Source organism: Castor canadensis, chromosome X (genome assembly GCF_047511655.1).
Source record: "Castor canadensis chromosome X, mCasCan1.hap1v2, whole genome shotgun sequence".
NCBI classification, from domain to species: Eukaryota; Metazoa; Chordata; class Mammalia; order Rodentia; family Castoridae; genus Castor; species Castor canadensis.
In genome coordinates, this window is record NC_133405.1 from 140575196 (window position 1) to 140591799 (window position 16604).

Consider the following 16604-nt stretch of genomic DNA (forward strand, 5'->3'; position numbering starts at 1 on the left):
TTCATGCTTGCTAGGCAGCCTCTCTACACTTCAGCCAATCCCACAGCCCTTTGTATGTTGGATATTTTTAAGATAGTGTCATGGGACTGGCTTCAAACTATGATTCTACTAATCTCTGCCTCCTGAGCAGCAGGATTATAGGCAAGAGCCATAAGGTCTGGATTTTTGTTTTGTTTGTTTTTGTGATGCTAGGCTGAACCATTCTTTTCAAGATACTGTGTCCCGGAATTATTTGCCAGGGCTGGCTTCCAATTTTCTCTTGATTATGCCTCCTGAGTAGCTAGGATTACAGGCATGAGCCACTGACACTCAGCTTAACATAGTTACTATATATGGTGGACAAACTGGTCTAAGATTGTTAAAATCTAAATTACATACCATTTTTTTTTTTAGTCAATTTAAATGTCCTTTTCTGTAGTTCTTATAGCTGGCTTCTTATAAGCTTTCTCTTATAGCAAAGGGTAAGCCCTGTTCCTAACTTTGGGCAGTGTATATTGCTTTTTCTATACTGGAAGTCAGTACATTTGGTTTGTTTTTTTTGTTTGTTTGGTTGGTTTTGGTTTTTGGTGGTACTGGGGTTTGAACTCAGGGCTTCACACTTGCTAGGCAGGCATTCTACCACTTGAGTCACTCCATCAGCCCACGGCTTTTTTTTTTTCTGGTTTCCTTCATTAAATATTTCCATCTTAGTACTGGAATAGTGGCTCAAACAGGTTTACTCTTGAGTACATCCTAAAATGTAAGTGCTATGTTTGCAGATCTTATATGTGTTAAATATTATCAATTTTCAAAAGTATTTACACTATTTAGGCTTCTGTGATTTTTGAAGTTTCTGAGTGTTCCACATCTTCAACATTAAGTGTTTTGTCACATTTTCTGTAAGTAGATGTGTTATCTTAACTGTATTTCCTGATAACTAGTGACACTTGGGCCATCCAGTTTTTTATTACGTCAAAAAAAGTTGGTCCTGGTCCTGGCAGAGTGGCCCAGTGCCACCACCACCAAAAAAAAAAGTTGGTCCTTATCAGTAGGGATATAATGGAAAACATTTCCTCCCTTGAAAATGAAAACCAGGTGAGATAATTGGGTTGTCACACTTTCATATAACATATTCCTCCCTCAAATCTTATTATGATACCAGGGTATTATGATATCCCTTGTCAGGTGGAAAAAAATAGGTAAAACTGTACCAGCAAAATAATGAAAATTATTAATGTTGATTTATGAGAATATAGTAAATAAATAATGGATAGTTTTGAGGACTGCAGTACATAAGTCAGATAGTAATTGAATTAAGACAACTTTTCCAGTGGAAAAGTTACATATAGCTCCAGGATTCATCCATTTTGAAAAGTTAACTTTTTTTGCTCCTTAAGGTGACAGTTGTCTAATCAATACATTTCCAGGTGTGTCAGCTATAAAATATGACATTTAGATAGCTGAACACTTTCATTTTCATTAGACAAAAACGTAATATGAGTAAGATAAAGGAGCCAGACATGGCTTCAGTTCAAGGCCAGTCTGGGAAAAAAAAAGAATTGATGGTATCAAAACAAAGTTTGCTTCATGGGCTGGGTGCTGAAAGCTCATGGCCTATAATCCTAGCTCTGCAGGAGGCAGAAAATTGAAACAATTGAGGTTGAATGCCACCTTGGGCAAATAATTCTCAAGAACAAAAAACCAACACACACACAAAGCAGGGCTGGTGGAGTGGCTCCTGAGGCACAGAGTTCAAGGCCTCCCAGCACCACCAAAAAATAAATCTTTCCAAAGATCCAGGTAAATACTAGAACTCAAATCTAGCAGTAGTATAAAACATTCTGATTTTTAAAATTATATTAGAATAATGTAACTTCATAGGGAGTAAGTTGACAACATGAAAAGATTATCAGTAGTAAAATGTGGAAGGATAAGACCCTTGAGAATATCAAGGCTACTGTAACTTAAAAGCTCAACTTCATTGCTTTTCTCCAACTGTGGTTTTTCTAGTTCTGGTATTTCACATATCTCAATTAGGAGACAGAAACATGGGTGGTAGTATATTTTGTGTGTTTTAATATGTTTTCCATCACTGACTTAAATATACAAGATGGAAACATTTTGTGTTACCACAATAAACTAGTTTATAGTTGTAAAGGTTTGTGGTTTTGGTTTTGTAGGGGGGTTTTGGTTTTGGTTTTGTTTTGTTTTGCAATACTGGGGTTTAAACTCGGTCTACACCTTGAGCCACTCCACTATTCTTTTTTTGAGATAGGGTCTCCTGGATCTGTTTGTCTGGGGATGTCTTTAAACCTGATCCTCCTAATCTCTACCTCCTAAATTTAGGATTACAAATGTGAGCTATGGGGACCTGGCTAGTAGTAGAATGATTTATGTAATATCTGTACCTTCCATTCTGTGTGGCACAAATGAGTATGTAGACATATCCTGTTATGGGGGAACTCTGGCAAGCCAGAAATCTACTTTTATCCTAGTTATTTACATTTAATTGTCAATTAAATTTTTTTATTTAAAAATGTGCTTTTAGCTGGACAGCAGTGACTCACGCCTATAATTCTAGATGCTCAGGAGGCAGCGATCAGGGACTCTTAGTTCAAAGCAAGCCCAGGAAAACAGTTTGAGACACCCTATCTTGAAAAAACATCACAAAAAGTGGAGGCAGAGAGGTCCTGAATTCAAACCTCAGTGCTGCCAAAAACAAAATGATAAAAATGTGCTTTATGCACCATCTTTGACTTTTGTTAATTAGAGAAGTAGATACTTCTGTTAATACTGTGGCAGTTAGTTATATGTTGTAATTAGTGTGTTAACAAGAGTATAGTCCTTGTAGAGCATTTGGTAACAACTTTTCCTGATACTAAATGTCATCACTTAACCAGCCTTCACAACAAAGGACAGTGCTGTAAATAAAGAATTCTTTGTCTAGAATTTTCAGTTTTGTTAACAGTTACATTAAAGTATTCTGGAAAATAAAAAATGAATCAGCACTCTGTCTCAATGATCTTGAATGAAACTAATAGTGCTCATCAAAGACATACTTATGTACGAAAAATTTTTAGGCTATTCTAGCCCCTGGACACAGTGCTCTCTGGAAGTCAGATATGATCCAGTCTGCTTTTGCAGATTAATTTTTTAGTTTTCCAGCTGATATTTGTTAATCCTGTGTTTATTTAAGTTCTAAAGTCTAAAACTATATTTTCTGGGAAAACTAAATCTATAATGAAATGGTGGAAGGACAATTACTGAACAAGTGAAAACTTTTAACTGTTCATACTGTCCTTCCAGTATGAACATAAATATCTAAAAATAAAAAATACGTATTTTTGCAGTATTGGTGATCAAATCCAGGGCCTCAGGCATGTCAGGCAAGCAGTGTACCACCAAGATACATCTTCAGCTGCCTCCTAGCTTTATTTTAAACTTAAGCCTAATATAATGAAATGATTCACTTTCTAACATCTAAACTAATTTTTTAAATCTGCGTTTCTTTGCTTAATTACAATAATATAGATAAGATCTGAAATAATAATAATATTTATATTTTTCATTTTTAGGCTGTTCACTGCTACGAATCTTTAATAGTAAAAGCTGAAGGAAAAGTGGAATCTGATTTCTTTTGTCAATTAGGTCACTTCAACCTCTTATTGGAAGATTATTCAAAAGGTAACGGGTTTTGCTTTTTAAATTTCTGCTTGACTTATACATTATGTAATTCTGATGTTTTTTGTTTTTTTGTCACCTCACTTGCTACTATTTTTTTATATTCTTTCTAGAACCTCATAAACTTAGTAAGCAATGAGAAAGAAGGTACAGTAAATGGAAATGAAAAAATGTAACTATAAACATTCAGTGAATTTGATGATGCAATAAAACAACATCCTGCTTACTGAAAATTCAGTCCCTGGTCTGGATGCCAATTTACAAATAGTAAGGGCAGAATTTCAGAGAAAAAGAAATGAAGGTTTATTAATTTTCCAGACAAATAAATGAGGACAGTGGATTAGTGTGCTAAATCTGAAGGGAGAGGTGGTTTATAGTAAATCCCAGGAGTTTGGTGCTTCATAGTGTGATTATTTCCCCTCTTGTTAGCACTTGTCTCAGAAACTTCATGTCCTGTTGACATACAGTTTTTTGTAGTCAGACACATGGTGGTTCAGCAGGTGGCTAAAATAGTGTTAATCTTGAATTCCCTAGCATTGGAGAAGAAAGAGAAGAAATAAAGAAAACTGAAACTTGAGCCATTGAGTAAAGCAAGTTGGCTAGAGAGATGATTTAGTTATTAGGCAAAAAATTTATAGCTGTAAGCACCTTGTAGGTATCTTTTCTTCTTATTGTATATGTGTATTGCTATTTTTGTTTGCCCTGTAAAACATCCATGTTCCCTTAAATCTTACCATAGTAAAAAGAGCGCATGTTTGGTATTTTGTCTGTGTATTCAATTATGAGTGTCTTGGGAAAAAAGAAGTACCATTTTTCATTTTTGTTATTGATTTCCTTTTTTTTTTTTTGGTAATACTAGGATTTGAAGTCATATATACAAATGTGAATATCTTGGGAAAGAGAAATACTGTTTTTTGTATTTGTTCTCGATTTTCTTTTCTTTTTTGGCTGCACTGGGAATTTGGGGTTTGATCTTAGGGCTTCATGCTTGCTAGGCAAGCACTGTTACCACTTGAGAAATTCACCTGATCTTTGTCTCCTGACTAGCTAGGATTATAAGTGTGAGCTATCTGTGCCTAGTAAGATCTGTGAGTTTTATGGTACCAATCTGTTTCCTAAGGCTGTTATATGTTCAGCATATTAAAATCGCATCAGACATCTTCTCCCTATACTGATTTTTCTACAGTAAAGAAAAAACTATGAGCAAGAACATTTTATAACTTTTTGATGGGTGTAAATATCTTGGAGGAGATGTTATGGTTTCTAGCAAATGTGGCTACTGAGAACAATTGACTTAATTATGTTTGGATGACTGTTGGGGACTGGGAATGAAGCTCACTGATATGAAGCTTGCCTAGCATGTCAGAGAACCTGGGTTCCATCCTCAATGCTAAACCCTCCAATATAAGATCTCCATTTTAGTTCAAACATGTGCCTATAAATGAAAGCTAAAAAAATTTTTTTAAAAACATAGTGCTCTTGGCCATCAAAGTTCAATGATAATGAGTTGAGATGGCCAGTGGCTCACACCTACAATCACAGTTACTTGGGAGGCTGAGATTGGAAGGATTAAGGCCAGCCTGGGCAAATAGTTTAAGAAACCCCATCTCCAAAATAACCAGAGCAAAATGTATTGAAGGTCTGACTCAAGCCTTAAGAGTACTTACTTTGTGAGCACCTGCTTTGTGAGCACCTGCTCTGCAGTTCAAACCGTGGTACCACAAACAAACAAAAACTTCAGTGATAATGAATCAACAATATATTTGAAATAATGTGCCTTTAATCACAAACACATTAAACAAAGTTACATATTATTCAGTTAATGAAAAAGTCGTGATCAGAGGCTAATAGAGAGTTAATCCTGTATTTCTGTTTAGGAGAAATGGTTCAGTATTTGCTAAGTATAATTGGGAGTTCTAGGCCAGAGACCCTACTCTCTGAGGTTCCACATATCAAGTCCGGCCACTTAGGAGTAATGGTGAAGGGCAGAGAAAAACGATTTAATGCAGCACTGGCACACTGTGGGAAGAGGCAAAGTGAGCATTTCAGCCCATCTGTGGAACATAGACATGAGCTTTTGTTTAAATAGAGGAAATACTTGGGTAGGAGGCAAAAGATACAGATAATTAAAGAATCCCAGGTAAAATGTGGCCTGGTTGATCATTATCAATGGATTGGGATTGAGAAGTTGTTTTATAGCCATCATGAAGATAATGAAGATAGTAAAGACATTAACCGTCAGCACTTTCCTTCCCGGCTTCCAGGGGAGAGGAAGACTCTGAGTAAAGGAGACAGATGCAAAATAGAGGCAGAGATGCAAAGCTTTTACTGTGTTTTTAGTTTTTAGTTGCTGTTTGGACACTTGCAAGCCAATGTGAAGAGTCAATACTTTTTGGTAATAACAGCTAAGTCACTGTTAGAAAAGTATAGGTAAAGAGTGATGTAGGTGAAAAATGGTAGAGTATGTGGATTTGTGCTATAATATTTTGTAGTGTTGATAGTACTATTGCCCAATCAAATTTTCCCTTTAAAAAGATTACAAAACATTTAAAATTTAAAATTTGGAGTATACTTGGTCTACCATATATTTCTAGTCCAATGGCATGTGTTAGTCTTCCCATGTAAAAAGTGTTTCTGCATTTATAATTTAAAACTTTAGAATTCCTCTATAATGTTCTGTTACTTATGGAAAATATTTCCTTATTGGGCATTTTGGTTCTTTCTTTTTTTTTGTAGGTGTGCTATTAATACAATCATAATGAAACACAAATTATTTTCATATTTTTGGAGGCAAAGTTATAAGAATACACACAACACATATATATTCAAATGCACTTTTTTTTTTTTGGTGGGTCTGGGATTTGAAATAGAGCCTCGTACTTGCAAAGCAGGCACTCTACCATTTGAACCACATCTCCAGTGCATTTTACTTTGATCATTGTGGAGATGGGAACCTTGAAAACTTTTTGCCTGGGCTGGTCTTGAACCACAATCCTTCCATTTCAGGTTTTCTCATGCTTAGGATTACAGATGTGAGCCACTAAGTGCCCAGCAATTTTCAAAGTTATTTATGTCTGCCCTTTTTCCCTTTCTCCTTCAGAGAGGTTGTTTCATAAATTCTATATAATGAAATTCTTTTGCGTTCTGCAAATTCTCTGACTACTTAAATGATTTTTTGAAAAACAAATGAATTAGTTTACATTAACTTTTCTCTTTGGGACAAAGTTCTGTGTGTTTGACAAATGGTAGTTAGGTATTAAAGTATCATTATGTATTATAATACATATTATACTGTCATATAGAATAATTTTACCACTCTAACAATCTCTGTACTAGTACCATAATTGAGTACGGTAACTTCACAGTACATTTTGAATTCATTCAGCCATTTTCTCTTCATTCAAGCCTTGGCAAAATGGATTTGTTTTTTTCTGTAGAATATCATATAGATGGAATCTCATAATATATATGAGAAATATAGTGGAATCTTATAGTAATATATACATATAAATATGTATCCTTTTTAGGCATGTTTGTTTTACTAGCAATCCTTTGTATGATTTGATAACTTATTCCCTTTAACTGAGGAATTATTTCATTGTGTGGATGTAACATTGTGTTTGTTGTTTATCATTTAAAATAAATACCAGTTAAATGTTTGGTATTAATTTTAAGACCCAATCATATCCTTTAGTACCATATGGTGTTAGAAGTAATAAGGCATTTGAATATAAAATCCTTCCTAAAATATAAGTATTATGAAGATGCCTACAAGACACCAATAATATATTTGCAGGCTTAGTGGAGAAAGTAGCATTCAGTTTATGTATCATGAAAGGATATAAGGAAATGGTGTTCCACATTGGGCCTTAAAGGATAAATAGGATTTTGATAACAAAAATGTGAAAATGAATGCTTTTAGACCTAGTGAAAAACTATTGAATTTTTTTGTGGGGATTTGAGTTGTATTTTAGCCATATTTCGGAGAGCTATGCTAGGTAATAGTGTGTGGATTAAATCTAGTAGATAATGATAAACTGTGCAAGTAATAGTTTAAGTGAAGAATAATGATGAATTTCAACTAATGAGGCAGCAGAAATCCAAGGGAATGGGGTATGTGTGAGGAGTGTTATGAACAATTTATCTGATATGTTACTGTGATGAAGTTGAGGAATCTGGGATGACTATGGGTAGATAGAGTCATTTTAGGAACAGTGAGTCCAAAGGCAATTTTTTGCTGGATGGAAGAAGGAATACATTAAATGTTTCACTCTCTATATTCAGACTAAATGACTATTTGTTTCAATGTAATTCTAGCTACTTGGGAGTCTGAGATTGGGAGGATCATGGTTTAAGGCTAGCCCTGGCAAATAGTTTTTGAAACCCCATCTCCAAAATAACTAGAGCAAAATGGATTGAAGGCAGGTTCAAGCAGTAGAGTGGCTGCTTTGCAAGCTTGAAGCCCTGAGTTCAAACCCCAGTCTCACTAAAAAATAAAAACAACAAAAAATTAACAATGGTACCATTGTTTGAGGCTTCATATTCTTTTTGTATCTACCAAATCTACATTCTTTTTTTTTTTTTTTTGTGGTAGTGGGGCTTGAACTCAAGGGCTTCACCTTGAGCTATTCCACTGGCCTATTTTTGTGACATAGGGTTTTTTGAGATAGGGTCTCGTGAACTATTTGCCTAGGCTGGCCTGGAACTATTATATTATATTATATTATATTATATTATATTACTATTATTATATTATATTATATTATATTACTATCAGTTTATAATTTCATTATTCATATATTGTATCATCTGGGTAATCTTTATAATATTCTTTTTTTAAAAACTCATTTATTCATATCTGACCCATTGTTTGGGTCATTTCTCCCCCTGCCCCCTACCTCCTCCCTCTCCCCTCCACCTCACTCGCTTACAGGCAGAACCTGTTCTGCGCTTTTCTCCAATTCTCTTGAAGAGTAGACATAAGCAATAATAAGAAAGACATAGCATTTTTGCTAGCTGAGATAAGGATAAGTATATAGAGAGATTCCTAGCATTGCTTCCATGCACAAGTGTTTTACAGCCCAAATTGATTCATCTCTACCTGACCTATTCACTACTTCCTGATCATCTTCCCATATTCACTTCTGTCGTTTTAAGGTTACTATATTAGCTCCTCTGCCGTGGGGATATCAAACAACTTGAAGTTTTGGGTTTCCTACCTATCCCCATACCTCCCGTATGTGCTCTCTCATTGTCATGTGACCCTAGTCCACCAACATTGCTGTATTTGTCCTAGATCTAAAGTCCACATATGAGGGAGAACATACGATTTTTGGTGTTCTGAGCCTGGCTAACCTCACTCAGGATGACGTTCTCCAGTTCTATCCATTTACTTGAGAATGATAAGATTTCATTCTTCTTCATGGCTGAGTAAAACTCCATTGTGTATAAATACCACATTTTCTTTTTTTTTTTTTTTTTCATTTTTCTTTTATTATTCATATGTGCATACAAGGCTTGGTTCATTTCTCCCCCCTGCCCCCACCCCCCTCCCTTACCACCCACTAAATACCACATTTTCTTAATCCATTTGTCAGTAGTAGGACATCTTGGCTGTTTCCATAACTTGGCTATTCTGAATAGTGTTGCGATAAACATGGGTGTGCAGGTGCCTTTGGAGTAACTTGTGTTGAATTCCTTTGGGAATATCCCCAGGAGTGGGATTGCTAGATCATATGGCAGGTCTATGTTTTAGATTTTTAAGAATCCTCCAAATTTTTTTCCAGAGTAGTTACACTAGCTTGTATCCCACCAGCAATGAATGAGAGTTTCTTTTTCTCCACATCCTTGCCAACAACTGTTGGTGGTGTTTTTGATGATGGCTATTCTAACAGGGGTGAAATGACATCTTAGTGTGGTTTTGATTTGCATTTCCTTTATGGCCAGAGATGGTGAACATTTTTTCATGTGTTTTTTTAGCTATTTGAATTTCTTCTTTTGAGAAATTCTGTTCAGTTTAGTTGCCTATTTCTTTATTGGTTCATTGCTTTTGGGAATGTTTAGTTTTTTGAACTCCCTGTATATTCTGGTTATCAGTCCTTTGTCTGATGTGTAGCTGGCAAATATTGTCTCCCACTCTGTGAGTGGTCTCTTCAGTTTAGAGACCATTTCTTTTGTTGTGCAGAAGCTTTTAATTTTATGAAGTCCCATTTGTTCATCCTTTCTCTTAGTTGCTGAGCTGCTGGGGTTCTATTGAGGAAGTCCTTGCCTATACCTATTGCTTCCAGAATATTCCCTTCTCTCTCCTGTACTAACTTCAGAGTTTCGGGTCTGATATTAAGGTCCTTGATCCATCTTTAGTTGATACTAGTACAGGGTGATAAACGTGTCTAGTTTCAGCTTTTTGCAGGCAGATAACCACTTTTCCCAGCAACATTTGTTGAAAAGGCTGTCTTTTCACCATTGTATGTTTTTGGCACCTTTGTGAAAAAATAAGGTGGGCACACCTGTGTGGATTCATATCTGGGTCCTCTATTCTGTTCCACTGGTCTTCATGTCTGTTTTTGTGCCAGTGCCATGCTATTTTTATTGCTATTGCTTTGTAATATAGTTTGAAATCAGGTATTGTGATACCTTCAGCATTGCTCTTTTTGCTGAGTATTGCCTTGACTATTTGCAGGGTCTTGTGTTACCAAATAAACTTTAGGGTAGATTTTTCAATCTCTGTGATGAGTGTCACTGGGATTTTGATGGGAATTGTATTGATCATGTAGATTGCTTTTGGTAGTATAGCCATTTTTACTATGTTGATTCTACCAATCCATGAGCATGGGATATCTCTTCACTTTCTGTGTAGTCTTCCTTGATCTCTTTCTTCAAAGGTTTGTAGTTTTTATGGAGGTCATTCACATCCTTTGTTAAGCTTACTCCTAGGTATTTGATAGATTTTTTTTTTTTTGAGGTTTTTGTAAATGGATTTGTTTCCATATATTCTTTCTCAGTTTGTTTGTTTTTGGTGTGTAGAAAAGCTAATGATTTTTGTAAGTTGATTTTGTATCCTGCCACGTTGCTGTAGCTGTTTGCTGTAGGAGTTTTTGGGTAGAGTTTTTTGGGTCTTTAAGATCTAGAATCATGTCATCTGCAGATAGGTTTGTTTTGACAGTTTCTGTACCTGTTTGTATTCCTTTTATTTCTTCTTCTTGCCTAATTGCTCTGGCTAGGAATTCCAGTACTATGTTGAATAGGAGTGGAGATAGTGGGCATCCTTGTCTAGTTCCTGATTTTAGAGGGAATGGTTTCAGTTTTTCTCCATTAAGAATAATGCTGGCTGTAGGTTTGTCATATATAGCTTTTATAATGTTGAGGTACTTTCCTTCTATTCTTAGTTTTCTTAGAGCTTTTATCATGAAATGGTGTTGGATCTTATCAAACGCTTTTTCTGCATCTATTGAGATGATCAAGTAGTTTTTGTCTTTGCTTCTATTGATGTGCTGTTTAACACTTATAAATTTGCGTATATTGAACCACCCCTGAATTCCTGGGATGAAGCCAACTTGGTCACGGTGAATGATCTTTCTTTTATGTTGTTGGATTCGGTTTCCCATTATTTTACTGAGGATTTTCTCATCGATGTTCGTTAAGGAGATTGGCCTATAGCTCTCCTTTTTGAAGGTGTCTTTGCCTGGTTTTGGGATGATTGTAATACTGGCTTCATAAAATGAGTTAGGCAGTGTGCCTTCCTTTTCTATTTCATGGAAAAGTTTAAGGAGACTTGGTATTAGTTCTTGTTTAATGGTCTGATAGAATTCAGCAGAGAATCCTTTAGGTCCTGGACTTTTCTTTTTTGGGAGACTCTTTATTGCTGCTTCAATTTCATTTTGTGTTATAGATCAGGTGATTAATACCCTCTTGGTTCAGTTTTGGATGGTCATAAGTATGTAGAAATTTGTCCATTTCTTCAAGATTTTCAAATTTATTAGAATACAGTTTGTCAAAGTAGTCTCTGATGATTTCCTGGATTTTGTGGTATTTGTTGTTATCTGCTGTTTTGCATTTCTGATTTTACTGATTTGGGTTTTTTTTTTCCTCCTCATTTTAGTCAGGTTTGCCAGGGGTCTGTCAATATTGTTTATATATTCAAAGAACTAGCTTTTTGTTTCTGTGATTCTTTGTATTTTTTGTTGTTGTTGTTGTTGTGGTTATTGTTGTTTCTATTTCAACAATAAAAATAAGAAATATTTTCTGTCCTGTTTGTTTTGGGACTTGTTTATTCTTGTTTTTCTAGGCGTTTGAGATGTAGCATTAGGTCATTGATTTGAGATCTTCCTGTCCTTTTAATATATGCACTCATGGCTATAAACTTTCCTCTCAGGACTGCCTTTGCTGTGTCCCATAGGTTCTGGTAGGTCATGTTTTCATTTTCATTAACTTCCAGGAACCTTTTAATTTCCTCTTTTATTTCATCAATGACCCACTGATCATTGAGCAATGTGTTGTTCAGCTTCCAATTGTTTGCATATTTTCTGCTGTTATTTTTGTTGTTGGGTTCTAGTTTAATGCGTTGTGATCAGATAGAATGCACAGAATTATTTTTATTTTCTTACATTTACTGAGGCTTGCTTTGTGCCCAAAGATATGATCAATTTTGGATCATATCCAAGAAGGTTCCATGGGCTGCTGAGAAGAATGTATATTGTGTGGAAGTTGGATGAAATATTCTGTAGACATCAGCAGGTCTGTTTGATCTACTGTGTGAGACATCAGCAGGTCTGTTTGATCTACTGTGTGATTTAGTTCTAGAGTTTCTTTATTGATTTTTTGTTTGGATGACCTATCTGTTGGTGATAGGGGATATTAATGTTTCACACTATCACTCTGTTGGAGTCTGTATATGATTTTAGGTCCTTTAGAGTATGGTCGATGAAATTGGGTGCACTGATGTAGATTGAAGTGGGCAGAGAAAACATATGACTCTTGGACACCCAAACCCTAGGCAGGAAAGAAGCTGGTAATATTATTCAGCTGCCAATGTCTGATGAATAAAAGTAAAGGAGATTCAGAGGGTGAAGTCACAGGGAACAAAGAACTATTCTAAGGTCTTGAAACATAATGGAATTTTTGTCAAGCTGGATTTTAATATTTCTTTAAAGTAGTAACCAATTTTACCTTCTATTTAACTGTGACAGAATGTCCTCAACTATCCTAAAACTTGCTTCTTGAGGCTATGTATCAATAGATAAAAAGAAACTGTGTCCCAGAAGTTGTACTTAATACCAACAAAATCATAAGCACATGATTTAAGATGCTATTTGAGACTTCTGCACTGCTGAATTTCAGATGAGATTTCTGGACTTGGAACATTGGGAAAGGGAGACTATAGTCTACTTTTGAGAGGGCCACAAATGTTTGAGGACCAGAATGAAGACATAATGATTCCCCCAAAATGACCATACTCCAAATCATTAAAATACAGCAAAACAAATTCTGCAAATGTAATTAAGAGTATGAACTTAAGCATAAGGTTGGGAAATTATGCTGAATTACTTAAGTGGGGATAATCATGAGTTCTTAGGAGTATTTTTCTGACGTGAGTAAGATCTGTTTTGGCAGTACTGATGAGTCAAGTCAGTGCCTACATAGTGCTTGTGGGCATGTACTCAATCATTTGACTCATTACCTTAATAAAAAAAGATCTGATGGAAAGGAAGGTGAGGAGGATTCAGAGCATGAGGGAAACTGCACAACTCACTGTTACAAAGGATGAGAAACAAAGTGGGCAACAAAACAAGCAACAAAATCCTACTTTATGGGGGAGAACTGGAAATGAAGAATGGTAGAGCGGGTGAATTCAAGTATGATATATTTGGTATATTGTAAGAACCTTTGTAAATGGCACAATGTATCTGCACCGAGGACAACAATAAAAAAATGTTTAAAAAAAATCCTGGCTGATAAACTGAAGGGAAACAAGAACTTAAATCTCATAACCATAAAGAATTAAATTTAGGGAAAAGTATGAATATTGTTAGAAGTGTTTTCTTTCCTTTTCCCTGAAGATTTATAGGAAGTTAACACAGAAATCTTCATTTTGACCCTGTGAAACTCCACAGAGAATCTACCTGAGCCGTAGTATTTGTCCTTCTGATTTATAGAATTCTGAGATAAATTTACCTTTTAGGTCACTGGATTGTAGAAATACACAACTGGGGCAAAATTTTAAAAAGTGAAACAAAAGAAAACTAATAAAATTACAAAATATTTTTCAGAGTGAGAACAGGACATTAATGTATGACTGGGAAAATAAGAAACAAGTTAACAGTAAGAGTTTAAAAGCTGACAGTGTAACAGGAGTGAGTTGGCTATGAGATTTTTGGCAAGGAATCTAAGTATGAATAAATACCAGATCTGATAATTCATCCTTTGGATAAACAACTCCAACTCTGGTAGGTCAGAAGTAGAACAACCAAAGAAACAGTTATACCTATTCCATCAAAAAACGTGTTTGGTTCTTGTGGTTGTAATTCAAATTCATCTTCTTCCATGGCCTTTAATGTTCATTAATCACAGCTCCTAAACCAGGAAATAAAGTATACCAAACATTCATTTTTTAATATCACATTTTAAAGTGTGTTTACTAACATTTCAGAAATGCCAAATTATTTATCAAAAACCTGTCAATGAGAAATAAGGAACTGACTCTAGTAATATATGGGCAAGTACCACCAAAAATGGTCAGCTAAATGAAAGAAGGTAACCATGCTTTGGTTTTATTTGTTTTATTTTTCTGAGAGTAAATGCTTTAGGTTTTCTTTTCTTTTCCTTTTTTTTGGTGGGATTGGGGTCTGGTCTGAACTCTGGACTTCACAATTACAACAGCTGAGCCACACCTCTACTCCATTTTGTCCTGGTGATTTTAGACATGTGGTCTCAGGAAGTATTTGCCAGGACTGGCCTCAAACCTTGATCTTTCTGATCTCAGCCTTCCCAAGTACTTAAGAGTTACAGACATGAATCACTGGAACCCAATAAACAGAGGGTCTTCCCTTTCTTCCTTCTTTCTTTCCTCTCTCAATCCCTCTTTTCTTCCTTTCTCCATCCCTACTTCCTTCCTCTCTATCCCTTTTTTTTTTTTTTAAATTTTCACTATGCTAGGGCTTAAACATTTCATACACCAAGGTTATTGCCACTTCTTATCAATAGCCCCATAATTATTTAGAACCAACTAAAACCTGTTTTCAAGATTATTAAGGGAATTTCTGCAAAACTTCATTACATCTATGTATTTAAAACAGTCCACAATCTTGATATCTCTTAATTACAAGATGGTAAAAAAACCAAAATTCCTTAAAAAAATCACTAAGAAGACACTGTTTAAAAATTTTTATATTATCACTGACCTCTCTTAACTGATCTTCCGATTACAAACAATATCTATGTACAAGTGAATGTGTGTGTGTATTTTTTTCATTCACTGTTCGGGTCATAACTGAACTGATAACAGCAATAAACTAGTAAATAAACATTTATATTTGACAATAAAACAGTAATAAAAATCTTATTTTTATTAACACATCTGGAACCATCAGAGTCACTTTCTTTCCTAGTGTCTAAAACTACAACGAACAGGTTATTCTCCAAACACGATTTAGAAAATTTAGTCAGTTTACCAACAAAAATATTAAAAGCTGGGAAATGCTGGCTTACAACTGTAATCCTACCTACTTGGGAAACTGAGATCAGAAGGATCATAGTTCCAGGCCAGCCCAGGCAAACAGTTCAAAAGACCTCATTTCCATAACAGCCAGAGTAAATGGACTAGAGGCAAGGCTCAATCAATAGAGCACCAAAATATAAGTAAGAAGTTTGGATTTAAAATCCTGTAGGGTTTGCACATAATATTCTAGAAATACTCTCTTTCTCCTCTGAATTCCCAACTACTTTTATCCTTCTTGCCTTATTTTATTTTTAAACATATGTTCTGATAAAGTCCTTAAGGAAACATGTAAGTGATAAACTCAACTGTAACTTAAAAATAATAAAGGATTTTCAGCATGTCAATACTGTGGCAAATTCTGTTCATTTGCAAGAAACAGTACGTTTTTAAAAAATAAAAGAAATACTGTTTTATGACATTCAAACTGTATCACATAACAAGGGCATTAATATTTTGCCAGCCACAAAAAAAGGGAAGGATATACGCTCTAGTAAGTTCTCACTCTTCCCTCAATTCAAAACTACCTGTGGTATGTAAATACATTCCCTCTTTAAAAATGTAGTTCTAAAAGGATAAACTCAAATTAATCTCAGCATATTAAAAAATACATATTTATATCAACTGATGTGATTGAGTTGTTATTCCAATTTCTCTGCAAAATACAATCTCATTTGAATAAAAATTTAGCCAGAGATACTATTATCTGTAATAATAGCATTAAGGAGATTGGAGAGTTTCAAGTCAGCTTGGCCTGCACAGCAAATTTAAAGCCAAGGCCCAATCTAGATACATAGTAAGACTGTATCTCAAAAACAAAACAGTAGAGAAAGAGAGAAGCAGGGGTCGGGTGGCAATATGTAAAGGAAAGAAAAAAAATTCAATGTGTGGAATAACTTTCCTGTTTTAGGTATTCATCCTCAGGCTTATCAGTTCCTTCAACTCTGAAACTCTTTCCACTTCTTGGAAGTGATATTCTAGTTCTGTTTCCCTGATTCTGATGGCTACTATAACTTTGCCCTCTTTTTTCTACTTTCTTGTTTATTCTCATGTTTTTAACTACCAGGTTTATGACAATGATCCTAAAATCACATTCAGGGAAAGTCCTAACATTTTTAACAGACTGCTGAGTTTTTACCTAACTGAAACCTAGCTTTCTCCCACCAGAGTAAATTGTTTTTTTCTTTCTTTCCTGTCATTGGGTTGCCAAATCTTGCTGATTCCTTCCTCATAA

The 16604-nt window shown here is 35.1% G+C and overlaps 2 protein-coding genes across 12 annotated transcripts in view; one reads left to right on the top strand and one right to left on the bottom strand.

The window, feature by feature from the left end:
• The window catches only part of LOC141419803 (uncharacterized), a 632676-nt gene extending 628255 nt beyond the window's left edge, over positions 1–4421 (top strand). Inside the window, exon 3 of the transcript XR_012444530.1 lies at positions 3555–4421. The gene's annotated coding sequence lies outside the window, so the exon portion shown is untranslated. The remainder of the gene's footprint in view (positions 1–3554) is intronic.
• Positions 4422–11675: 7254 nt separating this feature from the next.
• Positions 11676–16604, bottom strand: part of LOC109699307 (eukaryotic translation initiation factor 2 subunit 3) — an 81419-nt gene continuing 76490 nt past the window's right edge. For 9 of the 11 annotated variants that reach the window (XR_012444525.1, XR_012444523.1, XR_012444524.1 and 6 more), the window contains one exon: positions 11676–14229. The gene's annotated coding sequence lies outside the window, so the exon portion shown is untranslated. The remainder of the gene's footprint in view (positions 14230–16604) is intronic. The other 2 variants (XR_012444527.1, XR_012444526.1) reach the window with 1 other exon arrangement.